At 39.3% G+C, this 19,500-nt stretch overlaps 1 protein-coding gene across 6 annotated transcripts in view; it reads right to left on the minus strand.

The window, feature by feature from the left end:
• NSD2 (nuclear receptor binding SET domain protein 2) overlaps window positions 1–19,500 on the minus strand; it is a 165,966-nt gene that overhangs the window by 119,851 nt on the left and 26,615 nt on the right. For 3 of the 6 annotated variants that reach the window (XM_074272560.1, XM_074272556.1, XM_074272561.1), the window contains exon 1: window positions 9,436–9,786. The exons of 2 other annotated variants lie outside the window; for them this stretch is intronic. The gene's annotated coding sequence lies outside the window, so the exon portion shown is untranslated. Of the gene's footprint in view, window positions 1–8,186; window positions 8,208–9,435; window positions 9,787–19,500 lie in introns of those variants that run through there. One more of the 6 variants, XM_074272559.1, reaches the window with a different exon arrangement.

A 19,500-nucleotide genomic window follows, 5' to 3' on the forward strand; every position in this document is an offset into this window, starting at 1 on the left:
AATGAGGTAAAAAAAAGCCAGCACTAAAATTGGAGGCTTGGAAACAAGAAGACCTGAGATCAAATTCAACCTCAGAGACTACATGTCATGTCAGAGACCAACTATGTGACCTTGGGCAAGTCACTCAACCTATTTGCTTCAATTTCCTCATCTGTAAGTACGAATAAAAATATAGCACCTAATCACCTAGGATCATTGTGATTATCAAATAAGATAACATTTGTAAAATGCTTAGTATAGTGCCTGAGACAATGTGGACACTACATAAATGTTAGCTATTATTACCATTGAGTTACATATTTACTGGAGCCTTAATGCTTATTTACTTTTTTAGGAGTAGAAGAACAGTTTGTCTTAAAAGTAGGAAGCTCTTCTTAGAGAGACTTTCTCAATTCAGTGAAGTTAGAAAATGGAAAATTTACAGAAATTTTAATGCCAAAGAAATTATCATAGAATTTTGGATGGTGGGATAGAGAGGAGATGGAATAGATCTAAAGCTACTATGGTAGTTTATTTTTATTTTTTTAAATACAAGTTTATTATGTGTACTATTAAATGCCTACTACAAGGACCTAAACTTTAAAAAACCCAGATTTTATTTTTTTGCCAGGTTGTGAGGTAATAAGTGTAAAACAAAAATAGAAATTACTATTGATAATTATAGCAAAACAAAAGTTACTTTAATATATATTAGATTTCAGACTATTGTTTGCCATATTGAACAGATACAGAGATCATCCAGTGAGAAAAGAAACTGGAAAGTGAGTGGATGCCCATCATTTGGAGAATGGTTGAATAAGTTATGGTATATGAATATTATGGAATATTATTATTCTATAAGAAAAGGCCTGGAAAGACTTTTTATGAACTGATACTAAGTGAAGTGAGCAGAACCAAGAAAATATTATACACAGCAACAAGATTATGTGATGATCAACTATGATGGACTTGGCTCTATTCAACAATAAGATGATCCCAATAGACTTGGAATAGAAAGTACCACCTACATCCAGAGAGCACTATAGAGACTAAAGATAGTCCAAAGCATAATATTTTCACCTTTTTTGTTAGTTTTCTCGAGTTTTTTTCCTTTTTGATCTAGGTTGTTTTGTGTGTGTGTGTGTGTGATGATTATAGAAATATGTTTAGAAGAACTGCACATATTTAACCTATATTGGATTGCTTGCTTTCTTGGGAGGGAGAAAGAGGAATGGAGAAAATTTTGGAACACAAGGTTTTGCGAAGGTGAATCTTTGCATGTATTTGGAAAAAGAAAATATTAAAATCAAAATAAATAAATAAAAATACAGAGGGCAATGAGAAAGCTCTTAATACATATATGTGTGTGTATATGTGTGTATACTAATTATATATATGTATCTTCAAGCAAGAAAGAAGGCTTTGAACTAGAGTAGTGGCCAGACAATAAAATGAAGGGAACTGACAGATGTTGAAGAATTGTTAAATTTGTCAAGTGACAATACTTGGGTTGAGGGAGAGATTCAAGAATGATAGAATTCTCAACAAAAATGGAGTTTTACAAAAGAAGTGGATTTGAGGGAGGGAAACATGAATTTATTTGATTGAAGGTACTCATAAATGTTCTTATGATTTCACATGTCTAACTGATACTGCATTTCTTGCCTTCTCAATGAGTAAGGAAGGGATAGGAAGGAAATAGAAAATCAAGAACTCAATTAAAAAAATGAATTGTTAAAAATAAACATTTTTTAAAGTATTTATCTAGAAGCTGGAAGACTTCTTGTTAGATAGGCTTGAAAAATACATATTATCATTATTTGTGTTCTACAATATTTTTATTTAAATATTTCCTAATCACATTTTAATCGGGTTCTGGCCATACTTTGGAGTGTTGCTGGCCAAAAAGCAGCCCATTGTGGAGAAAATCTTTGGAATAGCCTCTGAAATCTCTTAATTCTGAGAGATTTTGATTGTTCCCTTTATATGGTGCTCAAGAAAAATTTAATGTTCATCCACATAAACATGCTCCCAACTTAAGCAACTAAAATGGCTTTGGAGGAACTGAAAATTAAAGTTATGTAATGAACTAAGAATTGCCTTTTTAAAATATGGAACAAATCATACCACTTACAAAGTTAGGGAAAAACACATGCTATTTCCCATAATATACTATTGATAATTGGTGAATTTTCTTGGTCAACTATCATTGAAAATTGATTTTCCTGAAGTACTTTTATCAAGTTTCTATCTTGAATTTTTAATGACTTGATAAAAAATAAAGTTAAAATATTATATTCAACTACCAAAATGTTTAAATTTAAATTAAATTTGATTCCATGTGTCAATTGGTTTCTATGATTCCAAATATAAAGATACTGAAATCTGAAGATAACTAACAAGGCAGAGTGGTATCATTAAAAAAAAAAAAGGGGGGGGAGGAGTTAAAGTTAGAAGATAGGTTTGAATCCTACACCTCTCTGTCACTTACTAACCTGAATGATCTTAGGCAATTTTGGCCTTAGGAATTTAGTTTCCTCCCCTATAAAAGGAGATGGGGACTAGATGATCTCTAAGGACATTTTTACCTCTAAATCTTTAATATTACATCCAGTCTTGCTCTTCACCATTCACTGATTATGTTAGTACCTACAACACTACATATACTGACCTTGAGATAGAGAAACTGAGAAGATATTAATGTCCATGTTGTATCTTAATATGATTTTAGAAATACAAAATTATCAAGTCTTTATTGAATGCCAGCTAGCAAGCATTAGCAACTACGTGAAGTATATTAATTAATTTCATAAAGAAATACATCTCATCTATTTCAATAAGAACATAAAAAGTACAGGCATTTGAAAATTTGTCCACTACTATATCACTTCAAAATAGATATCTGAACTATAAATCTGATTTAGAGTTGATTCCTGGTATTCTTAATCAGCATAATAAATTTCATTAAAAGTAATCAACTCCTCCAAAACTTATAATGGTAAAACAAAGAGTTAAATGCAAACCGTCAAGTTGTCCATGTAAAATAATCTCATTTTTTTGTTTGGCCAATAAGGCAATTGCTAAGGATCTCAAGGATTAAAAAAAAAAGAAAAGAAAAGAAAAGAATTGGGCTTGCAACTTAAAAAGCTAGAAAAAGATCAAATTTAAAACTCCTAATCAAATACTAAACTTGAAGTTTTAAAATTATAAGGAGAAATAGTAATATTGAAAGTAAAAAAAAGATTGAATTAATAAATAAAACTAAGTTGGTTTTATAAAAAAAGAAAAGAAATTTAATCAAACCCAATTGTATAGGAGGGGGAAAAAAAGAATATGAGAAGTTGAGTATTATCTACATAAAATAATTTCTCAGTATTTTTCTAACTATTCTTTTCATACTCTTGATTTGATAATAAAACAAAGTGGCATTGGAAAGACATCTGGAGAACTGTTTAGATTGCCACCATTACTATGTGACACATGACCACATTAATCACTGAACCCCTAAAGGCTAGAAATGTTCTTTTCTGTAAAAAGGAGACAAACTTGAGGAGTTTCCATCATCGGCACAATTAAAGGACTGGATTAGACACTGCAATAATGAAGAGCCTGTTGTACTTCCAAGTCAGAAGTCTTAGGTCCAAATTCTAGCCTTCTAAGACCATGAGCAATTACAATATCTGCTTCTCTTTTTCTTCCTCTACCACATTACACCATAAATTACACCTTGTAAGCTTTAAAAATGCCATATAAATTACTTATTTTCAAGTTTTTTTCCTTGTTATAAAATTGCTTTTATTAAAAGGGCTTCTATTCTAATTCACTTTATTCTGCATTTATACATTATATGAACATAATCCTGAAATATATAACTATTAATACATTTGTCCTAAATTGTAATTCTATGTACTCTAAGTAGATTTAAACATAAAAATAAACATATGCTTATTATAAAACCAAACTCCTTCAAGTCATGCTCTCAAGTCATCAAATTTAAAGGTTTCATTTGAGTAAGATACCCTTCCAGATCAAATGTAGGCAACAAAATGTTTGGATCACTTTCTTGGCAGCATTTGTATAAACTACACATTGACTCACAACTTTTTACTTAAGAGTATTTTCTATTCTGTTATGAGTAGTTTTAATCCTAAAAGTAAATTATTACTTATATTTCAGAGTTATGAAGCCTAAACCATCAGTTTACAATTTATCTCTTATGAACACATTTTAAAGTTTTTAAATAGTTTTAAGAGAAATCTTCAACACTTGAATAGGTCTTATTCAATTTATGATTTAAGGTAGTATACTAGACTTGTAAGTAACAAAGACCTGAGTTAAAATTCTATCTCAGATGCCTACTAGCTCTGTGACACTGGACTAAACACTCTCAAATTTGTTTCATTATTTGCAAAACAGATAACCACACCTAACTTATGGAGAAGAACAAATAAAATAACTTAAGTAAAGCATATTAACTTAAAAGAACTATGCACCTAATTTGATTAGTAAGCCTATATAAATTATAGAAATTTATTTATCCTTCTGGGTCTTTAACTACTAGCACCAAGTGCACTATGGCATTCCATTCCTATTGGTCCTGGTTTCCATACCACTCCAGAAACTGGAAATAACTCTTGACAAAATACAACACAACATAATTAACGGTATTTTTACTTAATGTCTAGATAAGTAAAAAAACCACAGAAGCCATCATAGTTTTGTCAAGAGTGGTTCCCAGTCTGCCAATTATTAGAGTTACTATTAGCCTGGCGGATAAAAGGCTCAAGTCCCTCCCTTACTATGTACCAACCGTGTGACCTTGGACGTTCCACTTAACTCCCAAAGTCCCAGGCAGCTCTTTTAAGAATTCACAATAATGATGAAATCATTAAGTCCTCTACCCATCCCTAGACCTATTGGAGAGGTATGTCAAAAGACATTTTAAATTTACACATTTCCCCAAAGTCTTTCTGCAGCATCAAGCCTTAACTTAAAAAACATCTGATATTTTAGCAAAACATTTTACATTTTTTCCTTCTCTTGTGGAAAACATGGAGAAACAGAGGCTGGATGATACAATTGAGTCTATTCAAAACCAGCTACATGATCAAACCTAAAGAATTAATAGGCCTACCAAGATAATTGGAGTGAAGCCTATAAAAGCAATGTATACAAAGTGACAATATAAAAAGGAAAAAATATATATGAAAATGAAGCCAAATGCTAAGCAATTATAAAAACCCAGTTTTGACCCTGTAGAAGGCTAGTCAGTCAACAAACATTTATCAAATGCTTACTATGTGCCATGAAGTGAATTAAGTGTTGAAGAAGGGACAAAGGAAATATCTACTTCCCTTTGTTAGTGGGTGTCAAAGGAAACCAAGGGTGTTACACATTACACTATCGGTGTCTGCATTGCCTTGGTTGGCACAGCTTAACTACTTATTGCAAGAAAGTGCTTTTTGGGTTGGGTTAGGGGGAAACTGTAATAGGGATAAACATAAGTCATGTACTCAAGTTCAAAAAAACAACTCTACAAGATAGTAGAAGACACTGATCCTTTCACAGCTGGGTGGCACAGGAGATAATTATGGACCTACTACAGTCAGAAAGACATGAGTTGGAATTTGACCATAGATGCTAACTGTATGATCGTGAGCAAGTCACTTAATCCTGTTTGCTTCAGTTTTCTCATCTATAAAATGAGATGGAGAGAAAAATGGCAAATCACTGCAATATTATTGCCAAGAAAACCCCCAAAGGGGTCAGGAACAGTTGGATATGAATAACTGAACAACAATGGATAATTTGTCTTTAAAATACCTGGGAAGCAGACTGCAAGCTTAAGAAGAATCATCAGTAGGAATTGATAGTAGTAATAACCACTGACATCTATTAATACCTTTAAGATTTACAAAACAGTTTACATACATTATCTAACTGGGCCATCATAAAGTACTATTATTGTCATTTTACAAATGCAGTAAAGGAGGCTTAGAAAAAGGCAATGATATAAACTACTAGGTGTCAGAGACCTATTCTTCTGTCTTGGTCAGATTATATGTTAAATATTGTATTCCATTTTAGGAACCTCATTTTATAAAGCCTGTTTATTGGCAGAATATTCAGAAAACAACTAAGATGGTGAAGGGGCCAAGATTATGTCATATTAAGATCAGGTAAAGCAAATAGGATTGTTCAGCCTTCAGAAAGAGTAATTATCAGGAGACATAAAGGGACAGCATTGTCCAAGTTGGCCCCTGAGGAGAAAACTGAGTACCACCTATGTAACGAGATAAAGCGAAAAGACAAAATTTGACAATGAAAAAGGCCTTTAGCAATTACACCTATACAAATGTGGCATGGATGGAAGCAGTGGATTCCCCCTCACTAGAATTCTTTAAGCAAAGACTAACATCTGACAGGGTAGATCCTGTAATAGAAAGAATTACTGCAGCGTATGGGTTGGAAGAAATGCATTCTGTAAACTAGATATACATGCTTATCTATTTTAATCAACTAAAAAACAAAACAAAACAAAACAAAAACCTCATACTTTAGTTAAAACTTCAGTTCAAAACGTGTTGTTTCTTCTTGGCCCAATATGTTTTTATAAAGTTAGAGTTCTCCCCTCAGTGGTTAAAAAGAAAATCAAAGTTCAAGCATGAAGACCATCTGCAAATCATTCTAGGATTTCCTCACATTCTTTAAAGGGAAGAGTATATACATTTTATGTTTACTTTTATAATTAGGTATCAACCTAGCCTACAAGAAAGCATGAAAATGCTACTGAAAGATTTATTATTGAATATATGCTCCTTATAAAAATTATGCAACAATTTCACAATTTTCTATGCTCTTATTGCTATCCTCAACCTAAAATATGTGCTGTGCAAATATTAAAATGGAAAAAAAGAAGAGGAAATGACTCAAAGCTATGGTAATCCTTTTTGTTTCCAATTGTAATTTGTAGCTACTATCACTATATAATAAAGGATATAATTTTTAAATTTCATAATAAGGACAGTATATTCCTTTTAAGTCATGAATATGCACTGTGTAGAAACAAAAGAATACCTTAAATGTATCTAAACAGCCACATTCTAGATTTGGTCATGAATAGCAATTAAAGAGAAATACACATCACTTTCAGTTTAACAGCTCTTTAAATAAGGTCATGAGAATTCCTTATCAGTATTGAAGTAGTTCTTTCCCTGGGTCTGTCACCTGAATTCATCTGCAAACTCACTTTATATCAGAGCAATAAACTGTAATCTTAATTAACTGAATGAAATGAGCCATGTTTGAATGCAACCACACCAACCTACCCAAATTGTGTTTTTATATCACAATGCCCCCAAAGCCTAAATGTCAATAGGCTAAATTACTAAGTTACCAAATGTACTTCACCCTTTACATTGTGTTTCAATACAAATGGCATATCAAAATACGAATATTTTAACATATTTTGATGACAATACTGTACATGATTATTCTCAGTCTTTCAGTCAAACATAACCAGATATACCTTTTTAGTATCTTGATTCAGCAGTACTAATTTCTGCAGAATCAAAATACAATTTCTGTAATTAGATAAAAAGATCCCTTAAACTAATGGAGCACATTTATAACTTTTCAAAATAATAAAAAAATGACATTTATTTAACAGCCAACAGGTCAGAAAAATTTAACTAGTCAGTATTTGCTAACTTCAGTTTGACAAAGGAAGAGCCTCAAGCTACACTTTGAAGGTAAAAACAAAAATGCTACCTAATACCCCACCTGACTTTGTACTACATATGACAAGCTATTCTCAAAACTTCCAAGGCCTGTGCACTAGAAATCTCTCAAAACCCTGCTTTATTTTCTTTTCCTGTGAATTAAAATGCTCAGCAGAAGCAGCAGCCCTTAACTCCCCCTTCAGACGACAAATGGCTATAAAACTAAACACGAATGGCAAAGCCAAATAGATTCAGGAAACAAACCTCTCATTCTCTTCTAGGCTCATTTAGAACCAGCAAAATGTGTTTATGTAGATTTTTAAAATTAGGATGTGCTTTTTTAATAGACATTAAGAATCGTATGTATTCTTGTTCAACGATGATTTGATTCGGCTCTTTACTTATTCCTTACTCAAAGAAGAAAGACAAGTTATCATTCAGGCCAAGGAACAACTACCTAGAAGGATTTGGAAATCGGTCTCATACCTGCAGAGCTCTCCAGCTTGCTACCCCCAGTATCATTGTTAGAAATAAAGGTCAGTAAATCACACACACACTAGAAGCGGTTCAGATCCTTCTGTCACCCACACCCTTCAGCTCGTGGTTCTGAGTGACACAGGTGCAGCCGGGCCGAAATTGAGGCTTTAAGTGGAGGATCATCCCCTCGTTTGGTGTAGGGATAAAGGATCTGGATCTAACATGGCTGCTTCCCCACCCCACCCCCCTTCTTCTATACAGGCTTCGAGAATTAGAGAATTACATTTTCCCTGACTGCTGCCAGATCATCCCCAATCTCATCCACTAGAAAAAGGCAGCACCCGAGCTCCCTGGAACCAGTTCATTTATAGCAATAAATATAAGAAAGGGTCATACAAAGCGCCGGGGGAGGGTGGGCAGGAGAGGTGCGGCTGGGGAAAGGGGGGGGGGGCGCAGGAAAATTACCTACCCTCATCATTTCATTTAACCTAGGGCTTTTTTTTTTTTCCGCCAGCATGTGTGCGCGCCCTCCTTGGGGCAACTCTGGGAAGGGGGAAGTGACCGTCCTCCACCACGTCCTAACCACCCCCCTCCCCAATTCCATACCGCTTCATGGGGGGTGGGGAGGAGAAAGGCATCTAAGCCCCCTCCCCACACCCGCAGAGATATCGGTACATGGCGTGTGCACAAGCAGCCCGCTAGCGGGTGGGGGTGGGGGCACTGCCGCTGGGTCCCACAGCTGCTCCCCCAATCTCTGCCCCAGCCCTTCGAGAGATGGGGGGGAGGGGGGGAGGGGAGGCAAGGGCAACTCCAGGCACAACCTACAGCCGCTTCGGGATTTTGCTGGCAGATAGAGGGACTCCGCCAGCCTCCCCAAGAAGGAGGCTGGGGACTGTGGGGGGGGGGGGGAACAGCAGGGCGAGGGGGGGAGTGGGGAGAGAAAGGGAGGAAGAGAAGGGAGGGATGAAGGGGTGGCTAGGAGGGAAGAAGGGGAGGGTGGGATCACAGCCTGCCCCCACCCCCGACCCCTCACTACCTACCCGCCCCTTGCCAGGCCCCGAAGATTCAACCCCGGCCCCCACCCCAGCGCCGGGAACCCCCAGCGCGCCCGCCGGCCCCTTCCCCCCGCTCCGCCCCGCGCGCCCGCCGTTGCCCGGCCCGCGGCGGTTGGGGAAGTCGGTTAGGCCGGGGGGGGGGTGGTGAGGAGGGGGTGACTAGAGCTGGAGGCCCAAGGCCAGGGTGCGGGGTTTTCAATGACCTGTGCCGTGTCGCATCCTCTGAGGGGGCGGCTTCGCTGTAAGGCGGCGGCTCCGCGGGAGGGAGGGGAGCCCAGGCTCCCGGGCAGTCGGCTGGAAGGAGAGCGGCGGCGGCAGCGGCGGCTCCTGCAGGGGTCGGCACCGACAGACGGACGGACGGGGCGGGGGCGGGGGAGGGAGGAGGGAGGGGGACTGGCGGCGGCGGCGGAGGCGGCGGGCGCTCCGAGGGGGTGGGTGGGTGGTTGGGGGGGGCGGGAGGGGGGGGGAGAAGCGGCTCGCCGGCCGAGGCTGAGGCTGCTCCGCGCGCGCCGGCGCCGACCCCGCCTCCCGCTCCTCGCCCTGCGGCTGCCGCAGAGAGAGAAGCAGCGGGAAAAGTGCGCGCCTCTGATTGGCTGCCAGCCTGGCGCTGCAGGCGGACCGGGCTTTTCAAATCCCCTCAGTGCTGGGCTGCGGGGGAGAAGGGGAGGGAGGGGCAGGGGCTGGGGCTGGGGTGGGACGGGCAATGCGCGCGCCAGCCGCCTCCCCGGGAGCGCGAAAGGCCGGTGCGCGCGCACGGGAGTCCGGAGATAACTAGGAAAGAAAAAAGGGGGAGGAGGAGATGGGGGAGCCCTCGAGGAAACGCAGCACAAAAAAAAAAAAAAAAAAAAAAAAAAAAAAAAGGATGGGGAATGTAGCTAGGAGATGAGAACGAGCTCTGGAACGTGGTGACGTCCTGTTCCCCGCACCCAATCAGCGACGTCCTCCTGGCTCTCCTCCACCCCCCACCCTCACCCCTCGACTCCTCTTCCCTCCGCCTTCCCCTGGTTCCCCAGCCTGGCGGAATCGCACCAGCCCTAGCTCCTTCGGGCGATTGTCGCTGCCGGGCTGAGTTCGCGCGCGCTGAATGGAACCCGGTGACGTAGCTCCCCCCACACCGATACTCCCTCCCCCCGCCGAGCCGGGCAGCCCGCTCCATGCCTGGGGAATTCTGCCGGAGGAGCAGTCGCTGCTTGCCGCGGCCCGGCCTGCGGCCAGATCCCAGGTGCTGGCCCCGGGACGGCGAGGGCCAAAAGCGAAAGATCCTCCGGGCGGACCCGCCGCTGACAGCCCGGGCGCCCGGCTTTCACCGGGGCTGTCCCCAGGACGAGACCCAAATCACGCTCCTGCCAGCTGAGACACTGTTTCCTTGCCCCCCCCCCCCAGCCCCACCCCGGTGTCACTTCTGGCAACATTCTGGAAGTCTTGAGAGCCCGACCCCGTGAAGAGAGGCTCCAAGAACCGCGCTCCTTCCCACGGGAAGGCCGCATGGCAGCTTGGAATTCTAAAAGCGGCCCCCTGAAGTCTGAAAAAAAAGGCGCCTTGGGCGAGTCCGGGCTGTTTGATGTAGGCTTCGGGCCTGGTTCTTTTTCTAGCCCGCCCAGGACCGCTTCCACCTACTGAGCACCCAATTTCATTTCAAAAGGAAGTTGCAAATGAAGAGGGCCGGCAGCAAAAGAACTCCTAAGAATGCTGGTCCCCGGCGACGCTACCTAGGGGATTGATAACATAACACCTTCCCGCACCGGATTATAGGATTTAAAGCTGGGGCCAACCCCTTCATTTACAGATGAAGGAACTTCCACTCCGAGGAAATCACGGCCCTTTTTAAATTCTTGAAAACGGGGCGGTAGAATTCCGACTAGTTAGGGAGGCTGGAGATCCGCTGGTATTAATGCCTAAGGATTAGAATTGGAAGGAGCCTTAGAAGTCAGCCTTCATTTTACAGATTTGGAAACCGAGATCCATGTGTTCCTGGGGAAGTCAGTCACTTTGTCTGTCGGCCTCAGCTCTTTCCTCGGTAAAACGAGAGCCTGGACTCATGGCCTCTAAGTCCCCAGACAATGAAGGCTAAATCCCAGGGCCCTCTGCCAATAAAAAATTTGTGATTTCTCTCAGACGGTGGTTCTGTAACCCGATGTAGCTTGCAGCCCACCTACACCTCGGAAAAAGGCTTTCATGGAACTTCTGAGGCCCATTCCGGAAATTCATCAGTAGTAGTCAGACTTCAGGAGATCTTTGTCTCGGGGCCTGTGCCGGTTCGGTTTTGATAGTACCTTTCAGAACTTGCACGCCCTTGGCAAAACCCGGAAGAGCCCAGAATCCTCTTTAGGTACAGCAAGTTATCAGGGGAGAATTTTGATGGAAGACCTAGAAAAATTTGATTGACTGCATTAAATTTTAGCTTGTTTCTTGATCTCTGTAGATCAAGAAAAAAAGGAATTCCCCTAGAATGGAGTATCCCTGGAAAAGTTCCTTTACAAATGATGCAAACTTATTCCATCTACTACTAAGCACTTGGGTCTTGGGAGCAGGGGAGAGGAGGGGATAAAAAATGAGATTTGTCTTGGCTTTGGGAGAGTTTTAGGTTAAAGTTCCATTCAATTCCAAAATGTTAGCAAGCTGTAATATATACAGGAATAACCTTAGGCAGAGTAGGGACAGGTGCTGGGAGCATTGTTATGTGGTGAGTAGGAAGATTTGCCCAGAAGCCAAAGGCCTGATTTCAAGAGATGCCTCTGGAACTGGAAACTGAGTGGATGCCCATCAGTTGGAGAATGATTGAATAAGTTATGGCATATGAATGTTATGGAATATTATTGTTGTATAAGAAACAATCAGCAGGATGATTTCAGAAAGGCCTGGAAAGACTTAACATGAACTGATACTGAGTAGAACCAAGAAAACATATACAGCAACAAAATTATATAATCAATTCTAATGGATGTGGCTCTTTTCAGCAATGAGGCCAATTGTAATAGACTTGTGATGGAGAGATCCATCTGCATCCAGAAAGAGGACTGTGGAAACAATGTGGATCACAACATGGTATTTTCACTTTTTTTTTTTTTTTTTTTTTTTTTTTTTTGCTGTTGGCTTGCTTTTTGTTTTCTTTTTTTCCCCCTTTTTGATTTTTCTTGTGCAGCATAATGTGAAAATATATGTGAAAGAATTGCACATATTTAACATATTGGATCACTTGCTGTTTAGAGGGAAAAGGAAGTTAGAAAAAATTGGAACACAAGATTTTGCAAGGGTGAATGTAGAAAACGATCTTTGCATATATTTAAAAAATAAAAAAGCTATTTTAAAAATAGTTTTAAAAATACATTTTTAAAATGTACAGGAAAAAAAGCTGCTTCTGACACAATACTGAGTCATTTTAACTTCTCAGTGCCTCCAGCCCCTCTAAAACCAGGGTTTATAACCTAGTTTGGGTTTTAGATTCAACTAAGGGGCTGGGGAATAGAGCTTCAGACCAGGAATCTGGAAGATCTGAATTAAAAACTAGCCTCAGGTACTTCTTTATTACTGGTGCGATCTCGGACTAGTCACTTAACCTCTGCCTGCCATAAATCTCAACTGTAAAATGAGATAACACCTCCCGACCAGGGCTGTAGTGAAGATCAAATGAAATATCTGTAAAGCTCTAAAAACAGGCCCTGGTACATGGTAGGTGCTTAATGTTTGTTTCTTTCCTTCCTTTGGCAATCTAGTGAAGCCTCTAGGTCTCTTCCATAGAATCATGAATTTAAATGCATAAAGTAAATTATAGTAGTATAAAGGAAACCAATTCTATTAAAATCTGGAAGTATTTTTAAAAATTAATTCACAGACTCCAGGTTAAAAACCCCAACATTCTGTACAATTAGATAGATCAGCAGTAAATCTGCAAAGGTGGACAGAGTTCTCATACTTGAGTTTCCTTCACAAATGAAGTCAGAAGTCTAGACCCCAACACAAGAATAGATGAGACAATTGATAATTATAGATTGAATTCAATTGTCAAGATCAATCACTTTGGTAGGCCCGACCCTCAATCAGACACTAGGAATGAATGGCACCAGGTTTACTACTCTTGACAAGTAAAACAAAATACTTCTAGGAATTAGTGATCGAAAATATTATGAAACTAAGTCATTTGAACAGTATCACTATTGTGGACCAATTTTGATAATAGACCAATTTTTATAATGTGGTTTGTGACAAACCAAAGCTACCCATACTTAAGATCATTGTATTACAAAAGATTTCAAGGGGTCATCTAGTTCATGCCCCTGCCTTCAGGAAGGATGGAATTTCAGAACTATCTGAAATCTGGCCTCAGAAATGCTTCTTTCCAGGAAACACTGTACAGGAAGCTGGGTGGATAGCATGAACAAAAGAGGTTTGCCCTGTTTTGCTTCTTGTGAAATGGAAGCAACAACCACAGAAGTTTTCAAAGCCATTAACCAAAAGGGCTCCACTTGATATTTGTCATAAGATTTCTTAGTTTCACTAATCAAGGATGCATCCATAAGAAAGCCACATAGCTTTTGCCACTGTTTCCTGTCGGTCAACAAGCATTTACTAAGCATCTACTATGTGCCAGACACAGAGTTAAATGCTAGAAATACAAAGAAAGGTAAAAGACAGTCCTTCTCAAAGAGCTCACAGACATGAAAATAACTACAAACAAGATGTACAGACGAAATTAGAGATAATCAACACAACATTGTTTTGTCTCATCCATGCTGTTCATCCTAACTGTGAGTGTTTACCAAGCCTCTGTTATGGACCTTTCAACATCTCTACCTCAGTGATCTCATCAGTTCTCATAAGCTCAGTTTACCATCGATATGCAGATGACTTCCAGATCAATATATCCAAATTTAATGTGTCTCCTCAATTCCAATCTCACATTGCCAAAAACTTGTTGGATATTTTGAACTGAATGTCTCAATTCTAACTCAACATGTGCTAGCATGTTTGTCTCAGTTTCCTCATCTGTAAAATGAGCTGGAGAAGAAATGGCCAACCATCCCAATATCTTTGCTAAGAAAAATAGGGTCACGAAGAGCTGGACAGGACTGAAACAACCATTCAACAACGATGTACCAGCCACTGTGCTAAGTGCTTTACAAAGATCCTCTTAAAGCAAAGTTCTGACCTTGTCACACAACTCGGGTTTTAAAGAGTCTCTTGGTCCCTTCTTGCCTCTATGCTTGGACATCATTTAAAGCACTTTATAATATGACTGTAGCCTATCTGTATATATGTATATATGTATATGTATATATATATATATATATATATATATATACATATATGTATATATATACATATATACACACACATATATATATACATATATATACTATTGTTTTGAAATATATATATATAACTTATGAAAAGAAAAATCTAATTCCTTAGCTGTTTGAACCCTGTGAATCAAAAACCTGCTTTCAACTGTAGTCTGCAGTAGACTCTGCCCACCTGGGGTGTCTTCCTGCCTCCTGCTGCCCTTTGCTCACTGCCCCCGGGTGTGCAGTGCTTGTTTGCTTCCCCTATCCCGGCTCAAATCTCTCCCATTTCAATGCTTTACGCAGGACCATAGACTAGGCTGATCTCAATCTGATTCAAGGAGGAAGCAAAGGAATTGAATTCACAATGAAGTGCATTAACTCAGCTGGGGGTAGGTGGAGGAAGGGAAGAAGGATGGGGGAGGAGGGTTAAATTTCAAAGAGAGTCTCCTTATCCCAAATTAATCTCCCTTGATTGGGACTTCCCCTTAAGGGTTCCTTACCTCACACTCTTTGGGGGTTCTCCCACCAAGGTGTTGGTGATTTAGATTTTTACCCCCTCCAAACACACACACAGATGTGTGTACATATACATGTAAATATGTATACATATGCATATGTGTGTGTGTATATATAGATATATGCATATTTGGGAAGGGGAGGTCCCTGGAAACTTGGGTTGGAACTAAAATTGAGCATTTTCTTCAATTATTTAAAAATATTCTTGAGAAGACTTTATCAAACTATCAAAGGGGTCCAGGAATAAAATTCGTGACCCCTCTTGCCATGCTATTCATGAAATAGAGGCTTTTAGAGCCTGTCATTATTTCTTCCTTTCCCTCCTTTCTCCCCAAAAAAGACCAGAAAAAGATTTTACACAAGCTAAAATTTCAATACCTCTAATTCTTTGTCCCCTAATTGTTCTCAGACTTCATAGGCTTGGGGGAATTCTGAAAAACCTACAGTTTGTAAAGCACTTACAGTGAGGGTTGGGAAATGTTTATTTCCCATGTAGTTTAGATACTAGTTCTTGACTTCATAGAACATAGTCTCTTAAAGAGGTACATAAGTCATCTGCATGGGATTAGACAAAAAACAAAATGGCCTTTAACCATAGGAAAAGTTGTGGAGAAATTTTTGTAGTATCAAGAAGGCCTAGATGAAGAGAAGGGGAGGATGGGGGGAAATAGACACAGAGACAGAGACAGACAGACAGAAGAAAGGAGGGAAGGAAAGGGAGGAGGAGGAAAGGAAAGGGAGGGGAAGGGGGAGGAAGAGAGAGAAAAGGAAAGGGAGGGGGAGAGAGAGAGAGAGAGAGAGAGAGAGAGAGAGAGAGAGAGAGAGAGAGAGAGTATAAACTTAAAGATCTATCTAAATGCTAGCTTTTGTTATTGAATCCATTATCATGAAGTAGGTGCCAAGCCTAAACCTACATCTTTAGAATAAGAGGCAGTAGCTTCTTTTCCCCTGGGATTTAGACAAATGCCCACAGGCAGGATGCTGTCAGGGAAAGAACACTGGGCTTGAAGTCAGGATTAAATCCCTGTCCTGAGTGACCTTAGGCTTTCTAAATTTTCTTATTTATGAAATGATAATACAGTCCCTACCTCCCAAGGTTATTGTAAAGTGCTAAAGAAATAGGAGTCTTTATTTTTATAATCTTGAGGGTTCTTCCCAGTTTTAAATCCTATGATCCTACATGAAACCATTAGAGGAGATCACCAAGTCTTAGGATGCTTAGATAAATTCTAAAGGAACCAAAATAATTTTTTCACATGAATAACAGCTAACATTTAGACAGCATTAAAAGGTTTGCATAGCATTTTACATATATTACCTTACAGCCTGTAAGCTCTTTAAGGGGGACCCAGTATGGGTACCCTAGTTATTTTGAGTGCATTACTTACAAAGCCAGAGTCTGCATAGACCAATTCACTTTCTTGAATGGTCCTGACCTGTACTCTTAATTTGTCAATGGCAGCATACCTTGATGGATAGAGTGGTAGAATGAGAGTCAGAAAGCCCTGAATTCAAATTCTATTTCTAACACGTATTAGGAGGATGAATCTAGGCAAATCCCTTCACCTGTTTGAGCCTCAGTTTCCTTGCATTCCTTCCATTCTCATCTTGAAAGTGAGAATGATAGACTTAATATGTTTTATTACACATAGTATAATATTATATATATATACCATATGACACACATGTAATTAATAATGTGATATAATAACAGACTTACTAGGATAATTCATGTGAAGTACTTTATAACTATTAAAATGCTATCTACATTTCACTTACAATTTTTACTTAGTGTTTCAGGGCCAGGAAATGAACAATAGTAACAATAACAATAGATTTATATAAGTACTTTACAAATATCATCACATTGTATCCTTATAATAACCATAGAGGTGGGTACTATTATTTTGGAGGGTGAGAAAATTGAGACAGAAGTTGAGACTTTCCCACGTAGCTAGACATAACTAATATGTGTCTAAGATAAAGCTAGTTTTTAAACTCAGATCTCCTTCCCTCTTCCAGGTCCAGCCCTCTAACCACTGCTCCATCTAGCTGTCTAGGGAAGGTGGGACATATGAAGCACCTACCTGGAACTTCAATCCTCCATGAAAAAACAACAACAACAACAAAACAACCAAACAACAAATCAGCAAAGAAAACACCCTTGGTCTGAACCTCAGCTTAATCCTAAACACAATCTTCTAATTTATCTCAGCACCCAACTACCTAGCCTGGCAGCTATCTCCTCATAAACCTGGTAGGAAATGGTCTCTTTCTGGTTTCAAACTATCTTTCCAACATTATTTCATAAGATCATAAACTCACTGCTACATTTCAGTAAGCCCAGACTATTCTCTTCCCCCACTTCTTGTTCTGTCTTTCCTATATCCCTCCATACCTGTGCTAAGACCTTCCCTTCCTTATCCCTACAGTAGGCTCTTACCCTCTCGAGCTCTTGAAATTCCTTAGACTAGCTCAGGGCCTATATCCTTTGTGAAACTTTCTCTGATTCAGACTAGCTAAAAGTTATCTTTTCAGCCTTAGATTTCACATAACACTTTGCTTTTATCTCTCTTTTACATAGAGTATATTCTATCTTGGGTCATAATTAAATAGTGTATATGTCTTATCTTGCCCTTTCCCAACCCAACTATATTGTAAGCTTCAGAGGAGAAATCAGATTTATTTTCTGTTTGTACTCTCAGCACAGTGCTAGGCACATAGAAAATACATAATATCTACTCAAATAGTATCCTTTGAAACAATAGGAAGACCACAAAGGCCATAGCCTCCTTTCTCTGTCTCTGTCTCTGTCTTTGTCTCTGTCTGTCTCTCCCCCTCTATGTTTATTCTTTCTTGTTCTTGGCATACTTTCTACCTGCACCAAGTTCAACCTAAAGTTTTTATTCTATGCACAAAATAAATCCTAGTAGAATGAGTTGATGAATGGATGATTTTATGAATGAATTCTCAGGTCCAGAGATTTTTAAGTGACCTAATTTAATTCTTTTCCTAAAATCCCAAGAGTTCTTTGTTTATAAGACAAAGAAAGGATAAACTATAAATCAAGAATAATACTTCTAACAATAAAGCAATAAAAGGTTTTAAAAGTTCTTTCCTTATAACCACCCTAAAAATTTTTATAAATATTATTACCCTACTTTGCAGATGAGAAAATTGAGGCCTAGAAAGGTAAGATGATGGGGATAGGACTGCATCATATTTGAGTCTTGGTTTCACAACCTCATGTTCCTATGATTCATTACAAAATTTGAAGATAAAGAAACCATGGTTTCAGTATTTCAAATTCATTTTTTTTAATTGCCTCCTCAAAGTGGCAGGTATAAAGATCCTCTGGTAACCCTACCCAATTTGGTCATTTGCCACCTCCAAGCCTAATCTTTGCTCCACTGCTAAGATGACTTTTAGCACTGAGATGTTAGGAACAGACTTAGTCAAAACAGAGAAAATGAGTTAAAAGTGCCAACATTTGACAGGTGTGATAAAATGATGTGGCATCCACTCCAGGCTCATTCAGCCCCTATTTCAACTGGTGAGAAGAGTACCAAAGCAGCAAATGACAAAATCTTTACTCTAGATTCTGGGACAACTCTGTGGGGTTCCATTTCTATGATTATCACTCCTATGGCCCAATCTAGGCTACTCCCTCAATCCTGATTTAACCAGCTTATTATAGGAGAATATTTACTGAGAAAGTATAGCAAGGACAGAAGTTACAGAAACATCCTCTAAGTTGATGCTGTGCTCTCCCTTTCTATACACAGAATCCCCAGAGAATGGGCTTAAAATTAAATTCCATGTTAGGTCATCCCACATATAGAGAACATGTGGTACTGGAGGCAATTTCAAGATTACTGGATCCTGTCCAAGACAATTCCAAGGGACTCATTATGGAAAATGGTGACCACATCCAGGGAAGGAACTATGGAGTCTAAACATAGATGGAAGAATACTATTTTCATTTTGTCTTTTATTTTTTCCTTTCTTCTGGATTTTCTTCTTTGTTCTCAGTCTTTTTTCATGACATGACTAACGTGGAAATATATTTAACATGACTATACATGTGTAACCTGTATCAGATTGCTTTTTGTCTTGGGGAGGGGGAGGGGAAGGATGGAGGAGAAAAATTTGGAGCTCAAAATCTTAAAAAAAATGAATGATGAAAACATTAACTGGAAATAAATAAAATACTCTTAAGTAAAAAGATTACTGGATCCTGATAGTCCTTTTCTCTCTCCTTAGAGTCCCCAACAAGTTTACCTTAAAGCCAAGTCTGGCTATTTGCAGCAAACAAGCTTCTCATTAGATTTGGCTGCTGCTATTCCCCAATCCAGTTGTTGTTGGGACCTCTCTGGTAGTCTGATAGATTCCCCCTGTTTCACTGGTGGCCTGAGCACTTTTCTAGAATATTCATTCAACCAAGATCAAGGAAGAATAAACAGAAAGAGA

Source organism: Sminthopsis crassicaudata, chromosome 6 (genome assembly GCF_048593235.1).
Source record: "Sminthopsis crassicaudata isolate SCR6 chromosome 6, ASM4859323v1, whole genome shotgun sequence".
In the NCBI taxonomy this organism is placed as follows: Eukaryota; Metazoa; Chordata; class Mammalia; order Dasyuromorphia; family Dasyuridae; genus Sminthopsis; species Sminthopsis crassicaudata.